This window comes from Ailuropoda melanoleuca, chromosome 4 (genome assembly GCF_002007445.2).
Source record: "Ailuropoda melanoleuca isolate Jingjing chromosome 4, ASM200744v2, whole genome shotgun sequence".
NCBI classification, from domain to species: Eukaryota; Metazoa; Chordata; class Mammalia; order Carnivora; family Ursidae; genus Ailuropoda; species Ailuropoda melanoleuca.
In genome coordinates, this window is record NC_048221.1 from 105,369,885 (window position 1) to 105,379,256 (window position 9,372).

A 9,372-nucleotide genomic window follows, 5' to 3' on the forward strand; every position below is an offset into this window, starting at 1 on the left:
CTGGGGATTTCGTGGTGAACCGGACAACGTTAGCAGCTCTTCCACTATGGTCATGGAATACTTATGAAGCCCTCTCTAGAGACACACATTCCTCTAAGAGTGGGGGTACACAGCGAATATACCCCCAAAAGCTTTTAGACCAGCGGGGGAAAGCAGCAGGGCTGTAGTTAAGAGAACACTTGGTCATCAGGAACTGAAACCCATCCTTTGCTTTTCTCTGCCGGTAGCCTCCACCTTTCCCCCTCTGTTTGGGGGGGTGTATTATTTAGGATTTTTTTGGCCGTGAGCAACAGAAATCTTACCTTATTCTGGTTTAAATAAAAAGGCAATTTATTGGCTGAAAAATTTAAGCAGTCCATGGACAGCATTAGGCATAAAATGATCCAGAAATTTGTGGTGTCACCAGAGCTCCAGTCTGGTGTCTCTTCTCTCAGTTCCTCCCACCGCTCTATACTGAGATCGATCTCAGGCTGGCATCCTTCTGGGCAGCAGCAATGGCCGCATCAGGTCCAAACTTGACATTTTGGACTATGTCATCAAGAAGGAAAGAAGGTTCTTTGGTAGCCTCTCTTCTGGTTGATTCTTTGGAAGAGGATGGAAGCTTCCTTCCTAGAAGTCCGATCAGACATCTCCTGTGTTCTCATTGGCCCAAAAGGAGCAGGTACCATCTGGAACCAAGCGGTATGTTCCAGGTGCATGGGCTACACTGATTAGCATAAGCCAAGTCAGGGCACATCCCTCCAGTTGAGGAAGCATTTACAGTTCCCAATGCTCCTGTGAGAATGGACATGAATATGTGGGTGGAGATTGTTCTGGGAGAGGGAAAGGCATGCTGGTCCTCACAAGGAGCAATGGTGCCTTGGGCCAATTCAGGGACTCCTAGTGATGAAATCTGGAGCCGTTTGAGTATCAAAATAGATAAAGACAATATCAGATTATAGCCTATTGAGTAAATTAGAATCTGTGAATTCATAGAGACATAAATAATAAATTAATAATCAAGCAAAGGAAAGCTTTACCTTACTGTCGATGCAAACTAATACAAGTAAACATAACTGCAAAATGTTTTCTCACAGAATATACACTCATTAGGTATGTGTGAATTCTGCAGTTATGGACAGCTTTAGTAGGTGTTCCCAGCAAAGAACTGGAGAGAAGTGGGGCAGAGCTGGAGGCCGTGTGCAGTTAGAGGTGGGCTCTGTGTTTCTGGTGCGTACATGCGGATGTGAATGGTGTCAGCAGAGGAGAGAGCCTGATGGTGCAGGACAGAACCAAGGAACAGCCTCAGGGGGGCCTTTAGAAGGGAGAGGATGGGTCCAGGGCACAATGGAGGGTTAGCAAGGACTTCTAAAGGTGGGAGCATAAGGAGGTGGCGTCAGCCTTCGGGGTAGAAACTAGCAAAGAACAGAGGCCAACCCAGCTCTGGTCACCTGTCAGGAGGGAGCATGAGTGCCCTGGTGTCATCACACAGACTCCTTTGGGGGCACCTGCTCACCCCAAGGCCCTTCTCAGTTCTCTAACATTTCCCCTGTCCCCCACCCAGGCAGCCCAGACTGCCCAGCTGGTGTCATGAGACATCCCTCCCTCCTGGCCACTTCATAGCCCCCTGACCCCAGCTTGAGCAAATGACCGTCTCTCCTTGGAATTTGGAGTCACCGCATTCTCGTGCACACTAGCCTCGCCCTGGCCAGGAGTCTGCAACCATCTCCGTGGTGTTTTCAGACTGCCTTCTGCCTTTGCTTCCCCGTCCTTTCTGTAGAGGACAGCCCCACGCTCTTTCCACACTAGGAGCCACATCTCCTCCCTTTCCAGTGGCTTCTCACAGAGCTCTGGACATGGTCCCATCTCTGCACTACGTCATGGTGTCAGAATAGGAAACAAATGAAAGAAAACACTCAAGCAACTGCCAATCTACCAGAGACTAGTAATATCCTATTCCATTTGCCTAACACCTCAAATCCCCTCTGTTTGTACAAGAAGCAAAAATGATCAATTCTATTAAATTGTGTTTCCTGAGAGCATGTCTTTATGGTATGCTGTGCGATGAGCTGGGAAGTGGGCATAGGCCACAACTGCACAGAGAGGTTTGTGATTGTCTCAAGGAAAGGCGCTTGTGTGATTGAGTTGTGAGCACAACTACCCACTTTCACCAGGAAGGCTATTCTTTACATTGTTGGAAAATACACATAACACCAAATTGACAATCTTAACAATGTTTAAATGTACACTCAGCAGTGTGGAGTGTATTCTCATTGCTGTGACACAGACGTCCAGGACTTCTTATCTTATGGGACTGAGGCCCCATACTCATTGCTAAGCCGCGGCTCTCCTTTCCCCTATCCCAGAGCCTGGACACCACCATTCTATTTGACGTGTCCATTAATGTCACTCCCTTAGACATCTCATACAGGAGGAATCGTACAGTACTTGCCTTTTTGTGACTGGCTTATTTCACCTAGCATAATATCCTCGAAGTTCATCCATGTTATGGCATTTGACAGGATTTATTTCCTTTTTAAGGTTGAATAGTGTGTGTGTGTGTGGCATTTTATTTACTTATTCGTTTGTCCATGGTCATTTAAGTTGCTTACCTCTTCACTATTGTGAATAGTGTTGCTCCGAACGTGAGTGCAAATATCTCTTTGGGACCCTGCTCTCCATTCTTCTGGATAAATGCCCAGAAGTGGGATTGCTGGATCATTTGGTAGTTCTGCTTTCAATTTTTGAGGAACTACCTTACTGCTTTGCATAGTGGTTTTAGGATGTTACAGCAGTGCACACTTTCTCCATATTGTCGCCAACACTTATCATGTTCTGTTTTTTCTTTTTTAAAGATTTTATTTATTTATTCGACAGAGATAGAGACAGCCAGCGAGAGAGGGAACACAAGCAGGGGAGTGGGAGAGGAAGAAGCAGGCTCACAGCAGAGGAGCCTGATGTGGGGCTCGATCCCATAACGCCGGGATCACGCCCTGAGCCGAAGGCAGACACTTAACCGCTGTGCCACCCAGGCGCCCCGATGTTCTGGTTTTTTTGATGACAGACATTGTAACGGGTGTGGGGTGATCTTTCCTTCTGGCTTCGCCTCTCATTTCCCTAATGATTACGGATGTTAAGCATCTTTTCATAGGCGTGTTAGCCACTTGTGTATTTCTTTGGACAAGTGTGTATTCAAGTCCTTGCCCATTTTTAAACTGAGTTATTTGATTTTTTGTTATTGAGTTATAGATTTTTTTAAAAAATACATTCTGGATATTAATCCACTATCGGAAACATGATTTGCAAATATTCTCGCCCATTCCATAAATTGCCCTTTCAGTTTGTTGATTGTTATCATTTGATTCATAAAGTTCTTAAGTTTGGTGAATTCTTATTTGTTACTTTGCATTTTGTTGCATTTTTTGGTGTCATATCCAGGAAATCATCGCCAAATCCAACGTCATGAAGGTTTATAGTTTACATCATTTTGGGTGTTCCACTTAGGCCTTGAATCCCCTTTTGGTGACTTCTTGTATGTGGTGGAAGGTAAGGGTCTACCTTCCTTCTTTTCCATGTGGCTGCCCAGTTTTCCCAGCACTATTTGTTGCTGCTTAAATCCCCTTCTATAAGCACTTCCTTCATATGGTCTTGCAGAAGATGGTTAGCGGGCAGGCAAAGTTTCTCAAAAGTCATCCACATCTTTGGATGTTCGTATGAGTGGTAGGGCTACTGCAATTTTTAAGTGCAGCCTGTTAGCAGGTTTTTTTGTTTTTTGGGGTTTTTTTTTGTAGAGAGAGAGAAAGAGAGAGCATGTTGGGCAGGGGTGGATTGGGAGGCAGAAAGGGATAGAGAGGATCTTAAGCAGGCTCCACGCCCAGCACGGAGCCTGAAGTGGGGCTCCATCTCACTATCCTGAGATCATGACCTGAGCCGAAATCAAGAGTCGGGTGCTCGATGGACTGAGCCACTCAGGCGCCCCTGTTAGCATGCTTTCTATATAGGAATTACATTAATTATACAAAAACAACCTCTAAGTAAGATTAATCAACTTTACTCACATAAAATACAGTGAGACACCTAGTTTCAGCTATGAATTAATTTTGTTTTGTCTTGTTTTTATGTTACACGAACTAACCCATTTATTATAGGCTGGCAATGTTTCAAATGGTGGAGCTTCTACTGTTCTTTCAAGTCCTTCAGTGTTCTGGTGCCCAACGTTACCGCGTCAGCAGAAGTGGTGTTGTGGGTCCAGGCATCACCAGCTATCATTTTCATGCAGGAACTACAAAGCCAGACCTCCCACAGCTCATCTTTTTATCTTGGTTTTACCACAGAAGGAACAAGTGTACCTTGTTTGCGAGCTTAGTTCAATCTTTGTCACCATTTTCCTGCGGGAGGCACCATAAGGGGTCCGGTACTTACCAACGATTCTGACCTTCTCGGTGTGCTTAGCCGTGTTGCCGCAAACTAAGTCTGAGCCCAGAGAGTTGTGACTTAATTTTGATTCTGTGAAATCTAGTGTTGAACTGTATGCTTCAGTGGTTTGTGTCTTTACAGGGATATGTCCATTTCAACTTGTCTAACTTATTGACAAGTAATTGTTTATAGGATAATCATTTTTCTCTTTGTAAGGCCAGGCATAATGTCCCTCTTTATTTCTGATCATAGTAATTTGGGTCTTCCCTCTTTTCTTTATAGCAAATCTAGCAAAAATGGTCACTTTCATTGATTTTTTTCAAGGAACCAGAGTTTGGTTTCATTGGTCTTCTCTCATGTTTCTCTGTTCCTGGTTTAATTAATTTCTGCTCTATCTTTATTATTTCTTTCCTTCTGCTTGCTTCAGGTGCCATACTCTTCTTTTTCCAGAGCCTTAAGGTGGATATCTGTTATCGTTTGAGATCTTTCTTCTTTTTTAATATAGGCATTTATAACTCCAGATTTCCCCATAAGCGCTGCTTTCGAGCATCCCTTAAGTTTTCATATGTTGTCATTATTTTTATTCACTCAAAGTACTTTCTAATTTCCCACCTGATTTTTTTAAATACTTTAAAAAAGATTTTATTTATTTATTTGAGAGAGAGTGAGCACAAGCAGTGGGGGAGAGGGGGGTGCAGGGGCAGAGGGCAGAGGGAGAGGGAGAAGCAGACTCCCCGCTGAGCAGGGAGCCCGACCACATGACTCCATCCTGGGACTCCAGGATCATGACCTGAGCTGAAGGCAGATGCTTAATAGACTGAGCCACCCAGGCACCCTGATATTATTTATTTATTTATTTATTTAAGATTTATTTATTTCTTTGAGAGAGAGAGAGCGAGCAGGGGGGAGGGGCAGACAGAGAAGGAGAGAATCCTAGGCAGACTCCATATGGAGCCTGATGTGGGGCTTGATCTCACAACTGTGAGAACATGACCTGAGCCAAAATCAAGACTCAGATGCTTAACCTACTGCACCACCCAGGTGCTTCTGATTTCTAATTTTATTCTGTTGTGGTCAGAGAACATGCTTTGTGTTCTTTCTATCATTTTAAACTGATTGAAGTTTTTTAATGGGCTGGCTTATGGTCTGTTCTGGAGAATGTTCCATGTGCACTTGAGAAGAACAGCCATTCTGCTTGTCAGTGCTGGAGTGTTCTGTAGCTGTCTGCTGAGTCTAGCTGGTTTACGGTGTTGTTGGGGTCTTCTGATTCCTCATTGCTTTTTTGCCTCACTGTTCCGTCCATTACTGAAACTTGGATACTGAAGTCATTGACTATGATTGTTGAATCCTGAATTTCTCCCTTCTTATCTGTCACCTTTCATTTTCATGTATTTAGGTGCATCTATGTTTACACTTGTATCTTCCTGATGGATTGACCCTTCTATCTGAGAAGATGTCCTTTTTAAAATCTCTAGTAAAATTTTTCTTTTCAGTTCTGTTTTGTCTTTTATTATATATTGCACTTTCTTCAGGCTTGCATGTTGTAAGTTTATACATCTTTGTACTTCCAACCTTTCGCCTTCATTTTTGTAAGATAGCTTTACTGGAAATAGAACTTCCAGTTGACAGGTTGTTTTTTGTAATCCCTTTGAATGTTCTTTCACTGTCACCTAGCCTCTGCTGTTTCTGATGACGAGTCAGCTGTGAATATTACTTGAGTTCTCTTGGAATTGTTTTTCTCTTCCTGCTTTCACGATTTTCTCCTTGTCTTTGGCATTCAGCATTTTGAATACGATGTGTGTATTTGTGGATCCGTTTGCATGTATCCTATTTTGAGTTTACTGGGCTTCCTGGATGTGTGGATTGTTTTTCAATAAATTTTGGAAAGTTTTCAGTTATTTTTCTTCAGATGTTTTTCTGCTACTTTCTCTTCTCTCTTTCTGGTACTTCTATTATGCAAGGACTGGTGCGCTTATGGTGTCCCATTGTTCTCTGAGCTCTGTTCATTTTTTAAAAATTCTATTTACTTTCCATTCTTTGGATTGCATAATCTCTATTGATCTATCTTCAAGTGTGCTAATTCTTTCTTCTGCTTATTCAAATTTACCACTGAATTTTTATTTTAGTTACTGGTCCTTTTCAAGTCCAGAATTTCCATCTGATTTTTAAAATAATTTTATCTCTATTAATATTTCTATTTGATGTGACACTGTCATTGTACCTTCCTTTATTTCTTTAATCATGGTTTTCTCTAGGTTTTTTTTGAACATACTTACAATGGTTACTTTGAAGTCTTTGTTAAATATGATGATATCTGGTTGCTTTCACAGGCAGTTTCTGTTTTCTGGGTTTTTTGTTTTGTTTTGTTTTGCCCCCATGTGTGGGTCATTCTTCCCTATTCTTTCATGTATTATATTTTGTTGTTGAAAATTGGGTATTTTAGATAATATAGTTTAGCAAATCTGACTACTGGTCAACTACCCACCCCCACCTCAGGCTTGTTATTGTTATCTGCTTGCTTAGTTGTTTAGAAACTGCAGAATTATGTTAGTGAAGTACCCCCACACCTCTGCTGTTACACCTGGAGGGGCGCAGCCTTGAGCACGCCGCAGATGTGCTGTCAGATGTTTGGGCAGGGCTGTCTCACTAACAACACCCTGTTGTTAAACGCCACAAATTTTGCTGTATGGTAACTACCATAACATAATAAAAATAAATAAATAAAGGCCAAATCCTTAGTAAAACAGACAAACAAACAAAACTCCACAGATTCTTGCTGATTCCTCTATTGTTTTCAGCAATGCCTCAAGGCCCAAATTGTTTTACAGTGGAATCCAATCCAATCAAATCCAAGAGTCTTTGTAGGGATGGCGTCTGAGGTCGGTGTTTGAGATTTTGTCCAACACATGGAGGCCCATTCAGTTATGTCTTTCCCTGTTTCACTCCAGCAAGTAAGCCCACCGACAGTGTAGCCTCTATCCAATGGATCTGCCAATCTACAAGAAATATCTTTCACCGCGATTTCCACCACTTTTGAGAGCTCCCTGAAGCTTATATCTCTCTATATTCTTTTGCAAATGAAGTCAATGCCCTTAGAGGGAAGTTTGGAGCTCTTTCTTCATGGCCTGTTCTCCCTCTTGGGGGAAATCTCTGAGTCAAGGCTCTGGTGCTGGGGGTGGGGACAATGATGTGCTGCTTCTCTCTGAGTGACACCCCCCTCCAGTAGCTGAGTGCTCAGTGGATCAGGAGGCAGCACCCCAGGCCTCCTCAGCTTGCCTGTCCTGGTGGGAATTCCTTGCCCAGGAGCTTTCCAGGAGGCAGTGGTGGGTCCAGCACTCTCAGCCCTGCCACGCTCCATGCAGAGCCTCTCCCACCTGTAGGGTCTGAGCAGAAGACACCCCACCTGTGAGCTGCCCTCGCCTGAGGCTTAGCCTCAGCACCAGGTAGCTGGGGGCAGAATGACGAGTGCTTGTGTTTGTCTCTGCCAGGAAGAGAGCCTGATGGCTGGGATCTGGGAGGAGAGAGGGCCCTGGGTTCTTGCCTGTACCAGACACAGTGGCGTTTCCATCTTGCTGAGCTGTGAGGGGAGGGAGAAGGTGGGTCTTGGTTCCAATACCACAGATTCCATGTAGTTCTTCCTGAGTTTTAGTAGATTTTCTTGAATAAACCTTTCCTCATTTGTTCTATGCACTTAATCAGATTCCAGAGAATTTAGGTGGGTGTCTTAAAAATAATTTTCACGGGTTTCCCTGAAGCATGGGTCCACGGAGCATCTCACACGGTTATGCCAGACGTGGAACTGTCCTGATGTTTTCTTTTGACAAATGTAACTGCAGAGAAACGAGAGAAGACGGGCCATACAGCTTCAGTTGGTTGCTTAGTGTTTAGTGGCCTGATGTCGTGGTAAGGTTAGGATGGCACAATGTGGGGTAACTACGTTTCCAATTCTCAGTGCCAATTCTAGGTGCTTCCCACATATTGACCTGGAAGCCAGTTTTACAAATGTGGAGGCTGAGGCACAGAGAGATGAAAGGACATGTGGAAGGTCCCAGAGCCTTGACAGATTTGGGATTTGAACCTAGGCACTTTGGGATAAAATCCTGCCTTTCTCCAAGAAAAGGGGCTTGGATTCCCTTTGTTTAAAAAGACGACAAACCCCAAATAGAGTTACTTTTGCTACGCCCACGTCACCAAACCAAGACTTACTACTTCTTTTAACTCCAGTTTCAACCTCTCCCAGGAGTGGAAACTTCACCCAGTCAATCTGGAGTTGGCTGGTCAGCACTACTGAGGGATTCTGCCGGATAGACCCCTGCCATTGCCCAAAGGAAAGTGACCCGCCTCAAACAATCCACTCTTTGCTAGTGACTTCCTTGTCCTGCCCCCTTCTACCTATGAAAGTCTTTTATTTCGTACACCTCTTTGGAGCTCCTTTCTGTCTGCCAGATGGGATGCTGTCTGATTCATGAATTGTTGAATAAAGCCAGTAAGATCTTTAAAATTTACTTGGTTAAATTTTGTTTTTCAACACCTTGTAATTTGGGGTAAACGTCCATCATGGTAACTAAGCAGGGCAGGTGTCCTTCAGGGACGGCAAGATCGGAGAGCTCTGCGAACAGTGGGAAATGGTTAAGGACAGGAAAACAAAGAAATGAACCAAGTCGATCATTTCCTCCCTCCTCTGATGCAGTGCACAGAGGAATGATATGATAGGGGGTAGGTAACCATTAGGCTTTTCTTGTGAGTTCAGTAAACACTTGAAATTCCACCCCTCCCATCCCTTTCATAACAGATGGCATAACTTTGTCAGATAAGCTCAGGTTTTCCATGTTCTCAACAGCCTTGGACAAGCATGGGAGCCTCTCTGAGCCTCAGCTTCCTCATCTGGAAATGAGGATATTGGCCGAACTAGGGATAACGCCTGGCTCAGAGCCGGAGCTCAGTAAGCCTGGCGATGGACTGGAAGTCTGCACACCT

General features: G+C 43.8%; 1 protein-coding gene and 1 pseudogene across 1 annotated transcript in view; one reads left to right on the plus strand and one right to left on the minus strand.

Annotated features, from left to right (window-relative positions):
* GNLY (granulysin) overlaps positions 1-9,372 on the plus strand; it is a 29,574-nt gene that overhangs the window by 8,139 nt on the left and 12,063 nt on the right. The window lies entirely within an intron of this gene.
* LOC109488716 overlaps positions 4,156-9,372 on the minus strand; it is a 12,270-nt pseudogene continuing 7,053 nt past the window's right edge.